Below are 15,543 nucleotides of genomic sequence, written 5' to 3' on the forward strand. Positions count from 1 at the left end.
AAAAAATGAAATGTAAGAATTTCAATAAAATATATTTTTATTTTTATTTTTATATAGGCCTATATAGTATTATTTCTTTTTTTTTCTTTTTTTTCACTGTTTTATTTGTATGCAAATGCTATCACATCAATGTGACAATGACATTTGCTCAATGTAAATTGATGATTTTAATAAAAACAAACTTCTTTTAAACAGTGTTGGGTGAAATGCATTACTAAGTGATTATTTACTGTAATTTAATTACTTTTCCCTTGAAAAAAAGTAAGGGATTGCTTTTACATTTTCTGTAATTTAATTAGTTACTTCTGATGTAATTGCATTAAATGCTGTATAGACTATAGAACAATTAAATATAACAATAGTGGATTTAACATTAAAATGTAATGTCTAATATTAAAATGTAGGTTTTTAAAGTAACCTTCTCCCTTTCAATACTTTGGTCAATTCAGGAATAATTTATGTAATTTAATTTTAAATGACTTATTTAGAATAAAAAAAACTGTTTCATGTCTTTGTATTGTTCAACTGGTCAATGTTGATATGGGATTTATAAAGTAATTAGTAATAAGTAATGCAACGCTTTTTAGAGAGAGTAATTAGTACAGCAATCTAATTACACTGTTAAATATGTAATTAATAGCTAGTTATTAATTACTTTTTTAGAGTAACTTCCCCACTGGTCTTAAAAGGTATAATGCAATAAAACAACATGAACACAGAATATGGGAATATTTCGTCTCTGAAGGCCAGCTAATGGCATGCAGAAGAAAGAAAGAAAGAAAGAAAGAAAGAAAGAAAGAAAGAAAGAAAGAAAGAAAGAAAGAAAGAAAGAAAGAAAGAAAGAAAGAAAGAAAGAAAGTTACATCTGAGCGACATCCTATTCACATGAATATGAAACAATATTAATATCTGTATCAATTAATATTAATATCAGGCTTGTTTAAATCTTTCTCGCTTTGTACAATTACTGAGATTAGCGATAAGATGAAGGCTAAATAATTGCACAATAATAGCCAATAATGAGACCGAATGAGGAGAGCTCTGAGAGACAAATCAGGCAAAAGAGGGGACGCAGCATCAGACAGCTGGCTAATTTTCACTGACCCTTCCCTTTCACACAAACTCTTCTATTTCTGTTTTCTTCGCTTCTTTCTTCTCTCGCTCTTAGCCCCCTCCCCGGAGAAAGCGCAACTGCTTTGCATAACAGTTGCGTCGTGTTGTGGACCGGGAGGAGGTGGGTCGAGTCAGGCTGGCACTGAGGTAAGCTTTCTCGTTTCCCATCCTGACCAAACACTACACCACAAGCCTCCCAAACCTACCCTCCTCCTCTTCCTCCTCCTCCTCCTCCTTCTCGCTCCCCTCTCCACGTCACCCCTACACACTGGCTGTCCCCATCTCTCCAGGAGGCAGTTGTCAATCATCAGCGTCTCTCAGAATCCCGCTGGAGCTCATTGTGCCCGCGGTCGCCGGCGGAGGCAAGCGCTCGGAGGCAGCGGCGGGCCGCAGATGGAGAGTGCGCTGTCAATCATTGTCACTAATTATTAATTTCTGTCACTCAGCCCCGTGGCAACCACGCTCTCTGGCTCCCCCTCCCTCCTTCTCTCTCTTCCTCCCTCTCTCGCTGTGGCTTCTCTCTCCCAGGGTGAGTTGATTTGGTATGCCATCTCTGCGACGGAGGGTTCAACCTTTCATTATGTGTCACACACACACAGTACTCTCACCTAGGTCACTCCCCTTGACTCCCTGCTTGGTTTTAATTGTATTTTACCTTCTACCCCCTACTAAACCCTTTGCACCCTTTGACCTTCGTCCTATAGGCCCCCCACCCCCCTCCAACACATATCTTCCCAATTCCACGTGGAACACAAACACACTGTCCACCTCACCTCTCCTCTGTTGAAGTGATGGAGGTATAGGACAGTACTGTCCTATACCTCCATCACTTCAACAAAGGAGAGGTGAGGTGGACAGTGTGTTTGTGCCATTAAATAACACCTCACTTGATTAGGCCAGTGATCATGAGTTTCATTTGACATTTCAGTTGATTTGAACTTTGCGGGGCAGATCTCGCCAATATTCATTGTACATTGCTGAAATTGAACTGGTTTCATAATTGATTAATTTTACAGTATTAATGTGCCCCTATTATGCTATTTTAAAGTTTCCTAATGTTGTTTTGGAGTCTGTTACAACAGGTTTACATGCATTAAAGGTCAGAAAACTGTTTATTTTTCTCATAATATAGGCTACATTTGCACATCAACACATTTTCAATGATTCTCAAATGACTCGTCAGATGAATCAATCTCTCTAAATCCTTCCTTATCCGCGAGCTATACTCTGCTCTGATTGGCCAGACAGCTCAGTCTGTTGTGATTGGTCTACTTTGTACATTGCGCGTGTCGAAAACAAAAATGCCCATTGCCATAACAACGTCAGCTCTGCTTGTCCCGAGCATAGACTGTAAAAAAATATGGACGTAGTGTCCGTGACGTCACCCGTAGGTTTCTGAAGACCGTTTTTGAAGCCTAAAGTGGGCGTGGCCGACCGTCGCCATCTTGGTAGCGCGTCACTCCCGAATTTATTTATTTTTACAGTCAGACAATTAGCTGAGGTAATGTGACGACTAACAAACAGCAGACAAATGGCTAATGATGACTAATGACCACTGCAGCGGGAATCCACCTGTCACTCAAAAGTGGACACCCTTATTTATGCAGAAATTTAAGGCTTAATATAATTTAAACGGATGAGTTATAAAAAAAATAACCCCCCTCACAGTTGTCATGAAGGGCAAAATTAGCTATATAGACCAAAGCCACTTTTTGCACCAGGCTGTAAACGTGTTTTTTTCTGCTGTAAAGTTGGGCATTTTAACATGGGAGAGATACAGATTTGACTCACTTCTGCACCCAGCCTCAAGCGGCCAGTCGATGAATTGCCGTTGAATTCACTTCCGTGTTGGTTTCAAGAGAGAGACAGGGAGGTTGCCGCTTGGTCCCGAGGCTTCCTACACTGTAAACTAAACACGTACGAACAATGACGTTGATTTTACCATATCAATCGACCACGAGTCCGATGATGAAACATTGAAAGAACTAGTTATTCAACCCGAACCTCCATCGCAAGGACGACTCGAGCAGGACGTTTCTCAGTGATTCACTACTCAGTTTGAGGTACATTATGTGATGTTGCAACTTTAATTCCTCATCATCAGCATTAAGTGCATGTCCATCAACAAACTGATTATTTTACTTGTACTTATTTATTTACCGAGTATTTTTCTAATTCATTGCGGTGAACATTTGGAAACTGTATCAATAATAGTGCATACATTAGCTGAGCTCTAGCGTGAATGACTGATACAAGTTAACATAAACGTTGCGGTTACGTAAACGTAAGCGGTTTGCTAATCCTGCATTGAACTCTGAGATTTGAGAAGCAGTCTCAGTAAAATAAAGGGAACACAGCTAAAGTTTAGGATTATGCTGCTGTGATACTGTGGTAAAGATTAATTTTAACCACTGATTCTTCACATGCTCGTCCTTGGGCAGTGAAAAAAACTGGCTTTACCTTCACATTTTAGAGCAGCGTCTTCTCGACATGATGCTATCCAGTATCCACAGGAATCAGCTGCAGTGTTCGAGGTTGAAGTTTTCCCTGGTGTCTGCGCGCGCAATAAGTGGGCGGGCAATATGCTAATATGTCGTCTTGACGTCACAACGAAACGGCTTATGACTCGTTTGAAAAACGATTAATTTCATTGACTCAGAGTCGACTATTACTTTTGAAAGACAATAACTTTATATACGGTGCACTTTCAGATTTAAAACTTTGCAGGATGTTTTAATTCACTTAGAGCTATATTACACACTACATGAAAGGTAATTTTCAAAAATCCATAATAGGGGCACTTAACACTTTATTTTCCTGTTTCATAATGTAAAGGGTGATTATGGTTAATAAACACACGAAATTAAATAAAAACTTCATTAACAGACCATACAATCCTGCTAAATGATAAAATCCCCAAGACCTCAAACTTACTAAACTCTCTTACCATGTTCTTGTCTACATGAGGAATATCCAATGGCTAGTAGGACTAGAAGTTTTAACTTGAACTTTAATTTTATTATTATTAACTATACTTCTACTAACTATAATAACTTTGCAATTACATGTCAACTAACTATCATTAAATTGAAACTACATGTCAACACTCTTATCAGAGTATTAGTAGACTTAAGTTAGGGTTAGTAAAATAAGTTGAGATATATTTGAAAAGTCTGTTGGAGGACCATCGAAATAAAGCGCTAGCAGATATTAAGAAGACAGTCTATTATTAATACTCGAATGACTGGTAGTTGACATGTAGCTGCAAAGTTAGTTAGTAGAAATGTCTAAAGTAGACTATTGAAATAAAGTGTTACCTAATATTTTTGTACACTTTTCTAAACATGACAGGAGACAGAATATATATATATTCTCTTCTTAAAGGAGTAGTTCACTTAAAAATGACAGTTCAAAATTATCTTCTTTTGTGTTCAGCAGAAGAAAGAAATTCATACAGGTTTGAAACAATTGAGGGTGAGTAAATGAAGACAGAATTTTCATTTTTAAGTGAACTATTCCTTTATGCTGTAATTGAATCTTTCCCAATTCAGAAGAAAAACAAAACAATGAACACCTGATACAAATCATCTTGTTTTCAAATCATACACACTTTTATGACATTCAGGCTGAAAATCAGTTTCAGATCACTACTTTTCTCATTGAACGAAACTAAACCAGACCCCCCTCTTCCTCCCTCATTCCCTGTGCATCTCTGTCCATTCACTCTGCTCTGCATATTTTTATCCATATCTCTCTCTCTTTCTCTCTCGTTCTGTTCTCAGCCCTGCAGACAAAAAAGGCATTTAAAACAGATGAAGCACTTATCAGAACCCTTCAACACATCCTCAGTTCATTCTTTGAGTCTGTGAGGTATGAAAACAGGATCTTTCCTGACATCAACCAATCACAGTCTCCACCAGTGCCTCCCAACTAGACCGTCAGTGGACGAATTAGACATCACTGCAAAACAAGCAACTAGCATTCTTCAAAAACAGCTGTCAGGTGCACAAAGAACGGGAAACAACAATTAACTGTCTGCCATATAAGAACACATCATATAGTCTACATCAAACACAGCGACCCTGCTAAAATACGTTTCCTTTCATGTCATATAATAATGACAGAGAAATATTCTGTCTGACGGAGTTGAGAAAATAATTAGTGAACAATTTTTGATTTAATACACTAAAGAAAAAAAACAGGCAAGGTGACAGAGTTTTTAAGTGTACACATCATGTACCAGGCTGACTTAAAAGCTAATCGTGCAGCAATAAGCATGAATTTCATTCATGGTTTTTTTGACATTGTGACTTGAAGAGTAATGGATGTAATTTGCGAGAGGAACCAAAAAGCAAATTGCATACCAATTGCAGCTTACATGTGGAAAAAAAATCATAGGACTATCTGTAGATTTAAGACGCATCCGAGAGGAAGAGAATGAAATGTTCTCTTGTGAGTGTCTATCAAAGATTTGAAGACTTCTCATGTTCCCAACAACAGCAAAAAATTCAGACATTTGATTGAGCAACAGGTAATCTGAGTAAAATAGGCAAGAAAAAGTTGTGGATTACACTTACCAATACTAACACTTACATTTCTTCCTCCTGAAGAGAGCATGAACTCTACAGTCAGCAACACACACCAAAACACCATCCTCCTATTTTTATGGGGGGAAAAGTAGTGTCAGGGAGGAATACTTTTAAAAGTAACATATTTCATTCATTCATTTATTCATTCATTTAATTTCTTATTTAAAAAAAAAAGTAATCATTTATAATTATCTTTGTTAATTAAGTAACATTGTTTTCTTTATGGAAAGCAACACATTAACCATTACTTTTCCATTAAGAGGGTATGAAAAGGATTAGGTTATTTCTCTGTGCCCCGTCTACCATTGTCCATAAATAAAGGCAAATATATGATTATACAAATAAGTTAGCCTAAATTTTAATTAAATTGCCTTTATATTGCAAGGGCAGCACAGAAGTCATTTCTTCTGCATACCACAAAAAAGGTGTTTACAGACCTTTTCATTCAGAACAAAAAACACAATAGTTGAAAAAATTATCATATGCTTGAAATTTTTTAACAAAGATGCTTGTCATGCACAGCAGGAAATAAAAAAAACATTGTCATGACAGATCTAATGCATAGATAACATTATAGGCAAGGAAGAGTTTTATTTGTCATTAGGAGTCTTCTTTCTTTTTTTTTCTTTTTTTAAGAAATCAATATATTTAAGTATGTAATGTATAATGTATTAAATTCATCAAAAGTGATAGTAAAGATATTTTATCACAAAAGATATCAAATAAATGCTGTTTTTTTTTTTATTCATCAAAGAATCCTGAAAAAAAAAATGCATTACGGTTTCCACAAATATAAGTAGCAAAACTGTGACACTGAAGACTGTAGTAGTGATGCTGAAAATTCAGCTTTGCCAACACAGGAATAAATTACAATTTAAAATATATCAAAATAGAAAACAAGCCTTAGAATTGCCTTTAAAAAGTTCCTTTAAATTTGAATAATTTTTCAGCCTTGGTGAACATAAGAGACCTCTTTCAAAAACATTCAAACAAATCCTATTGACTGCAAACTTTTGAAAGGTAGTGTACTTTTTTTTTTTTTTTTTTAAATAACATTTGAAAACATAACTGAGGTATGATAATACAGCACTATGAATGAATGAAACCAAAATATGGCGTGTGGCCTGAACTGGAACATCCACAGCCCAGTAATGTTCTTTACCTGAGGGGAATCACACTTTCTAACTTTCTAGCACAAAACACTGAATATCACAGAGCTGAAGAAAAAATTAATATCCATTTATTTCAAAAATAGTACAGCATAACTCTAAAGAATACGAGAGATAAAGACAAAAGAAGAGAGAGAGCGAGCGAGAGAGAGAGAGAGAGAGAAACGAGGCCATAGGATTAAAAGCTAATGGCCAGAGGTGCTTGTCCTGTCTGATTTGCTCTTAGTACAAAATGTTTTCACACAGTAAAACCACCCCATCACCACAGGTGTTGGCACAATGCAGTGATTGCCCTTGACAAGAGAAAACAGCGGAAAGGCTCCAAAACCAGGAAACTTTGAAAGACAAGGTCACAACTTTGCTTGACATCAAAGGTTAATCCAAGAAGTGTTTTAATCATAGAAATAAAAGCCAAAAAAAAAAAAAAAAAAAAAAACACAGCAAGTTTATTCAGCATCCTTGAGACATCACCTTCACCTAAAGAGAATAATGGCTCTTTTGTGTTTTATATTTTTCAGTTTATGTTTCTTGGACAATGGTGAAGATTTAAATGAGAATTGCTGCGAGGGAATCTACTGGTTTAGATCCAAAGCTCAAATAACGAACGGGTGGAACGACACTTGATTTAGTTTGTGCGATCAAGAAACAGACAAACAAATAAAAACGGCACAAAAAGTTCTCTAAACAAGTGATGCAACTATAATGCTGTCTAGCAGGAAGTGCATTCAGAGTTTGTGCCAAAATATCTTTTGTTTAATGTATCTTGGTGCAGCCTGCTACATCTCATGAACTCCTGCTTTTGACTCATACTGTCTCTCCGTACATACTTTTATCCTCACATCATATCTTGTTTGCATCGCTTGTTCTCCATGATGTATATTTCATTCGTGCAGTCTTTGCTGTAATTCTCTCCGTCCTTTGCTCTTGCTTAGTTTGCAGCTTCACTGCTATGTAAGCAATCTCAAACGCACACTGTGCCCACAGCAGCAGGTCTCCAACTGTCACTTCTCTTGCTCCACAGTCGTTCACACTCTCTATTCGTCATCCTGCGAAGGTCTTAAGCCTGACAGTTGCAGGAAACACCATCTCGCACAAAAAAAAGAGGGAGTCATCACTTTTAAATCCAGCAAAAAGAGCATCAGTGAAAACACTATGTTTGCTGGAGATCTGACATGCACTTGCACAACTGGATGCTCAATTATAATGTTTGGGATGATTATTTGAGTAACACCAATGTTTCTGTCATTTGCCATGGTTGGGACTCAGGGTCCTGACATGTTGAGCTGTGGCGCTCATGTTGGGGATGCAGGTTCGATCCCGGCCCTTTCAACAGTCTACTTTTACTGTAATTTAATAAGCCCATTTGATTTCCACTTTAGAATATATATATATATATTAGGGGTGTAACGGTACGCAAAAATCACGGTTCGGTACGTACCTCGGTTTTAAAGTCACGGTTCGGTTTATTTCCGGTACAGTAAGGGAAAGAAATGCAAACATTAAACTGCAGGTTGTTTATTACTATAAACTTTTTTTTAACAATTTGTTTACACTTTTTAATAAAATATATATAAAATAAAAAAAAGAATAAGAAATAAAATACTGCTGCAAAGCAAAACCAATATCACATAATAAATTTAATGAAAAATATAAATAAATAACTATGATTACAGTGCAGCTGTGAAATTTCACCTTATTTGAGCGGACTTTGCTTTTCCAGTGCGTGATCGGTCCATGATTGGAGTGTTTGGGCCGTTAACGACAGAGCAGAACGCACAGCGCAAACACGGAGTCGAACATTGAACATTGAGCAGAGAGCGCAGCGCGCAGACACACACACACAGACGGAACAGAGAGTGCGGCGGCGCACACGGAGCGGAAAAGCTTTTTTTCCGCCCTGCAGTCGATTTCATTGGTTTAGGTTACAGTGACGACGGGTAAAACCAGAGAATGTCTAATAAGGCAGACGGGCTCTGGTAAAACTTTAGAATCAGCTGCAGGGCGGGATTTGCGCTGAACACGGAGACTTCCGCCACTTAATATGTTCGTGTGGAAACACGAAAATGTACCTATGTTCCGCACACAAAATATTGCATTCGGTCATTCGGTACACACGTGCACCGAACCGAAAGCCCTGTACCGAAACGGTCCGGTACGAATACACGTACCGTTACACCCCTAATATATATATATATATATATATATATATATATATATATATATATTACAGTGAAGCACTTACAAATGCAAGTGAATGAGGCCAATCTGTAAGTTAAAATACTCATTGTTTCAATAGTATAGCTACAAGACATAAACAATGTGTTTACATGATTTTACTGTGAAAAAGAATAATTGTATCCCTTAAAACTCATCTTTGATCACCAAAATTACATATTTAAACTTTTTTTTTCCTTGAAAAAAATGTATTGCCTTAGCTTGAATGCAACTCTACACCCTTGCATCATTTAGTATACGCGGTTCCATGACCCCACTCACACCAGCTCAGAGATCCACTCGTTGACGATCACACGTTGACCTGATTGGTTACAAGGTTGTGACGTCAGAAACACGTTTTTGAGACTGCCTTTGGTTCACTGCAGTTTTAAGGAGAAAATACTCAGCAATGGTGCTGACTTATGAATTTGCACATGGTTTGTTTAGCATATTAAAAACATTACATAGACATATAAACAACATTAAAAGCTTGATTTTCACAATGTATATCCAACTCCTTCTCTGTGAAAACACCAATTAGCCCTGAAATGAGTGTAAACACGTCTTGTTAATTTTGAACAAAAAAGGTTACATAGTCAAGACATAAACTAGCACAGCACAGGCCAGCAAAAAACAAAGCACTGCTGTGAGCAGAAGAGTTGTGCTGTGCCATTTAAAGCTGCTTGAGTAGGCCACATTTCTCAGGGAATCAGATGAGTGCTCCGGCAGTGTCCGTGCTGTTCCTGACCGTCTTAGAGGTGTAACAGTCTGAGATGTGGTTTCTGTGGGATTTATTACCACAGTGGTGTACTGTCCTCAACTCTTACACTGCATTAAAATGCAACCCGCATTCTTCACCAATCTATTTGAATTTTCATTCATCTCAATAGCAGTTGCTAGGGTGCCACAGGACACCCTCAGACATACACAACGTACACAAAACCTTCAGTCACATGATCCATCAGAAATCATTCTAATATGCTGATTTGGTGCTCAAGAAACATTTCTTGTTATTATCAACATTGAATTATTTTGCTGCCTAAAATATTTCTGCAAACCATGATACATTATTTTTTCCAGGAATCTTTGATGGATAAAAAAAATGTTCAAAAGAACATTTATGTGAAACATTTTTTGTAACATTATAGTAATTGTCTTCACTCTCACTTTTGATTAACTGAATGCATCATTGCTTAAAGCTACATTATGTAATTTGTTTTCGCCGCTAGGGGTCGCTAACCTCTTACAATAACAAAGGCGTAGGTTGATGACGCAGTGATAAGCAGAATGATGGGACTTGCTGTCATGCTGATGGATCTAATAATGTTTATGGTTGAGTGAAATCATTCATGTTTTTTAACATGACTGTGGTATGAAGCAGGTCGCGATTGCTAATGAGAGACAGATATCAGCGCCACACACGAGTCCCGCGGATATAAAGGAATGAGGACATTTAATTCTACCGAACTACCCACAAGTGCTGAATTACTACTCAAACAGATCACTTTATTTGAAGAATTAAACTTGTGAGGTAACGCAGCGCTGTTTTTTTTTTTTTTGTCTAACATTACATTATCATACTAAACAGCTTTTGAGTGTGTTGAAAGTTATAATGTTATTCTATGTGTTAGTTTGTTTGCTATATGAGACTAGCAGTAAGCTAGACCAACATTAAAATAACATACTGATCATATTCTAACATTTCATCATGTTGAGCTATATAACATTGATTTGTTTTATGTACATTTGCTCACCTGTCTAATAAAGTACATACAAGAGCGGTGTTCCTGTCAAGTCGTGACTCGTGAAGCTCTGTCAAGTCCAAGTTAGTCGTGGACGTGGAGCTCTCGGCATCTCGAAAACGCCACGCTGATATTGATCCTCGTTTTAGTTCTCCTTTTGTCCCAAAGTCTGCTTGCCATGGTCCATAGTGTTTGAACGAAACAACAACAGCGTGCCACTTGACGTTACGCACTACGCAGTTGTGTACGTCTGGCACCATGGTTACTATGACAGTAGAAGCGGAAACCAGGGATAACGCGGATATTACGTCATTGACAGGCGACAAGTGAACAGGGACGGGAACCTTTTAAAATTGTGAATCCACTTTTCAAAAGCTAATTACTCCTGGACAGCAATGCCATAGAAATATACAGAGCGACCGCAAAAACGGAAGTTAAAAGACAATATTCTAAAGATGGCGGCGCCCTCTTTTATATAGAGTAGGCGGGGCGGGCTTAACATAATGACGACAGAGTTGCGACGGTTCCCTGCTACTTGAAAACAAAGAATGGCTGCTGCTGCTGGCGAAAAGTGGTCTTTCGAATCGGCTTTGGCCGCGACTCTGGAGGACTTGGAGTTAAGCTTTTCTTCGAGAAAAGAACAAAGAACGGCACTTAAGTCATTCTTAAAAAAGGAAGATGTGTTCGTAGTTTTGCCGACCAGATACGATTTCCAAAACAGCAAGATATTGATGATGATGGCAGGCAGAGATGGGCATAAATACATGGAAATGTATTTAAAATAAAATAAAAATACAAAATACTGTGTGGAAAAATGTATTTAAATACAAATACATAATAGGGGTAGCCTACTGTGTGAAAAAAAAAAAAATTAAATACAAATTACATGTTTGTAAGGGTTAGTACACGTCCTCAATCCGATACTGTGTATGGCGCTCGCCGGTTTGTTTTCCCCTAAAAGTGGGCGGGAACCTTTTCAGAGACGTTCTATGACGCTACGCCGGTTGTGTGTATAGAGATAAAGTAGTGCTTAAGATGACATTTATTTGAATGAATGAAATATACCATTTATTTGAATTAGTTATTGAGAGATAGAGAGAGATGAGAGATGCATGTGTGAATTACCTGCGTCTGTTCAGCGCCTCTCTCTATTAACAATGAAGCTGTGAGTTTAATTATTTCAAAAACCAGCGATGTTACCCCCTCTTTTCTGAGAAATATAATGTAGCAATTCAGTATCGAAGCTATTTTATTACTAAAAGTCGCAGGGCAGCGTTGATAAGTTTCTGTGCTCCTGAATGTTTATATGTGAGCACAGCGCAATTTCGAATCTCTGTGTGAGTGACGTATGAGTGTGTGCTTCAACGAAAACAGCGCATGAATATAGAATTGTGACTGACTTGGAACTAACTGTGCATTAAACTGTTTTATTGCATACCTTCCAGCCAATCAGAATAGAGTAAAAAAAAGAAAAAAATGATAAAAGAAGCTACTTTTTAATGGCTGTCAGTGGAGAAATACACTTGTTGACAACATCAACCAGCAACTGCCAAGGTAACATGCTAACCAGCCAAACCTTGACCCGTTGGTCTCAACAGTTGTGAGAGAATGTGTAGGAGTTGGACCACCTGTCATTGTAGCTGTATAAGATGTATAAGAATGTGAGATCTTAGCGATCATCTTGTCGGTTTTATGTCCATGATCTGTCATCATCCTCAGTAGCGTGTCGGTGTGGAATGCCAACTTACTGGTGCAGAAGTACTGAGTCAGGGAGACACTGAACAGAGGACAGGAGAGAGAAATGGGACTCTTGGATGAGGGACTTGAGAACGAGACATTTCAGGAGTCTTTGATTAGTCCAGCAGTGTCAGGATAAACCTACAAGACACTAAAAGAGATGGGAGAAACCACATTCAAATGCATGTGCCATTCTCCCCCTCTCTGGTTAGTCTCGGCAGCTTCACGTCTGACTGGAGACTCCAGCAAAGGGCTTGATGGGTGCCAATCCACTGTCAACAGCCATATAGCTGTCCCACATCACTGCACCAAAGCAAGCACGGATCACATTTGTTATACCCTCAAAAAATGTTGCCTAATGACCCTTTCTCGCAGCCTGGGTCGCACCCTCTCCGCCCCACCACCAGAACATCCCTGGCGATGCGAGAAGAACATGTTTTAAACCCAAACCTGATGAGGGCGGAAGGCTGGCAACATGTTTTTCATGATGCCTGTGAATAGACAATGAGGAACGGGCAATTTGAGCAAAGTGTCTCGTGTGCGTCTACACAGCCTGGAACAGGCGAGAAGAACAGGCCATCCAGATCCGGCGATTACCCGATCCATCGTGTTCTATTAAGTTTAAACAAGCACGCACACACAACTTCGGCACTGGGCTGAGCTGTCCAGGACATTGTATCTGCACGAGGCTGAGATAATGGCATCTGTCGCTGTTCCTTTAGTCACAGTCGACCCAGCGCTGCCCATTAGCCGGCTGCTGGCTGACTGCCCCGGCTCGACACGCTCTGATGGCCCAACACAAAAAAAAAAAATACAGAATCCGACCGGCGCTCCTGTCTCGCTCCTTACTTCCCTTTTTTCCCTCCCCCCGTTTCTACTGTCATGACTAGAGGCTGTCTGGTGTTGGATTTTGTTGGCAAAGCAGCGCTCTAATAAAAGAGGGCCCTGACAGTGCTGAGGTATGACTACTGCTTTTCTCTGATCCATACCAGAGTAGGACAGGCCAGCGGATCAGGTCCCTAATTCACAATCAGAGTGCTGCTCCTGTAAGACAGATCTCTCCTCACAGGACATCTCGCTCAGATCTCGGAGCTGCCAGACAGCGTTGTCTTGATGTAAAAAATAACCAGCACCTGGAGAAATGGCAACCGGCGCAGTTTCCTCAAGTCCTGTCGCTTTATTTAGGAAGAACCGAGCGTTGTTTCATCTGCTTCACTCCTACGGTGACGCAAGATAAAAGTCAATGCGCAGCTGACAAATGTCTATCATTCTCCACTTCAGTGTGGCACTTTCTAAACTTAGCATAACTAGCCATCAGAAAAGTTTGAGATGCTTTGGTGTTCAGACTGTAACACAATCACATCAACATTGCGGTTTGGCTGAGGTGTAGAGCGGTAAGCGTTCCCAATTATTAGTCTGGTCATTAGCGTCTGAGAGCGGAGGGGTGTGTGCGGCCGCGTCAGTTTTGATAAAGCAAAGCAATTTCAGCCGCTGCTATTCAGCCAAATTACAGTTGTACATCATGCTGGTTTCTCCCTCATTGTACAAGTGCGTGATGTTAACATTTCATTAGCATGTTGGTCGCCACTGGAAGGGTGAGAGAGAGACAAGACAAACAATAACTAGCAGTAGAGAAAGAGAGAGAAAGACAGTTGTTCGGGTCCAATTCAAAAGCATTGGCGACATCTAGTGGATTCAAAACAGCATTCTCAAGAGATTCTCTTCAAACACTTGTTTCAGAAAATCACTTTGACTAAATAGCATAAATTTGAATCAAAACATTATTGTGCCATGTTAAAAGCTTAAAGATGACAGTACATTTGAAAATAAAATATTTATTATTTTTAACTTTTTTATCATTTTTGATGATTATTAGTGCATTTATAAAGATATTTAGAAACCCACTTCATTTGGCCTTCTTTGAATAAATTAGTATAAAAATGTTTAGCCTACCATGGTAACTTTTCATTATGCAACAACTGTGATAACTTAGTACAATACAACTTTGGAATTAAAACAAACAAAAAAGCACAGAATATATTAATTCTGAAAGCCTCTTATGTTTAATGGACATCACATATTAATGTATATGCATGGTTTTACAGTAGCCTAATAATGGGATAATAAGTGGGAGAAGGGACAATCAACATTGTCTGATAGGCTACATGGAACAAATAGTTCTTTTCAGTCAGATCTTTTCAGTGAATTTGATTGGTCCAGTTTACAAAATAGGTCTAAACGATTTATTCAAAAATCAGAATGATCCGATTCTTGAGTTTAACTCAATAGTTTATAGGCTAATCTTAATGTCTGGATCACTAAGTAGATAGCCTAACACAACTTAAACATAATTGCATTATACATAAGCCTATAATGCTTCAGAACTTCAGAATAATTGCAAGTATGATACTGCTTTAATAAAACTGTAAACTGTGAAGTAATTAGGCCTTGTGGTTAACATTGCACATTGTGGTTAGCAAAAATGTATCAAGTCATGCCTAGCTGGTAGGCTACGCCTACTTTGCCGTGGTCAATATAAGAATATGGATACTTAAAAAAAAAAAAGTAATCTAAGTCTGACCCTTAATCGACCAGAATTGTTTAATTATTCATTCACAAGTTGCATGAGAAACTGCTTGTTTTGGCCAAAATTTCTACAGAAGCCTATGCAAAGCCATTTAAGGGATTAATGCAAAACATTTACAAGAAATTAGAAGCTTAATGAAGTGGACAAAAATGCTGTCAGTGTTTTATTGGCAGTAAATTGTGTTGATGTGGGTTCTCATAATGAGTTGTGACAGTAGTTGCGAGGCGTATGCCGATCTGCTTTTATTGGCTTGTTATATTACTGCGTTCAAGCTCGTATTTAACAACACTGCTCAAGTAATGGTGTTGCCAGTGCTAGGCTTCTCGTAGAACTGAATTAAGTTTCAAAAGAGATATACAAATATCCCCTAAATTATTATTATACTGCTATTT

The sequence above is a fragment of the Abramis brama genome (genome assembly GCF_963993115.1).
Source record: "Abramis brama genome assembly, chromosome: 17".
NCBI lineage: Eukaryota > Metazoa > Chordata > Actinopteri > Cypriniformes > Leuciscidae > Abramis > Abramis brama.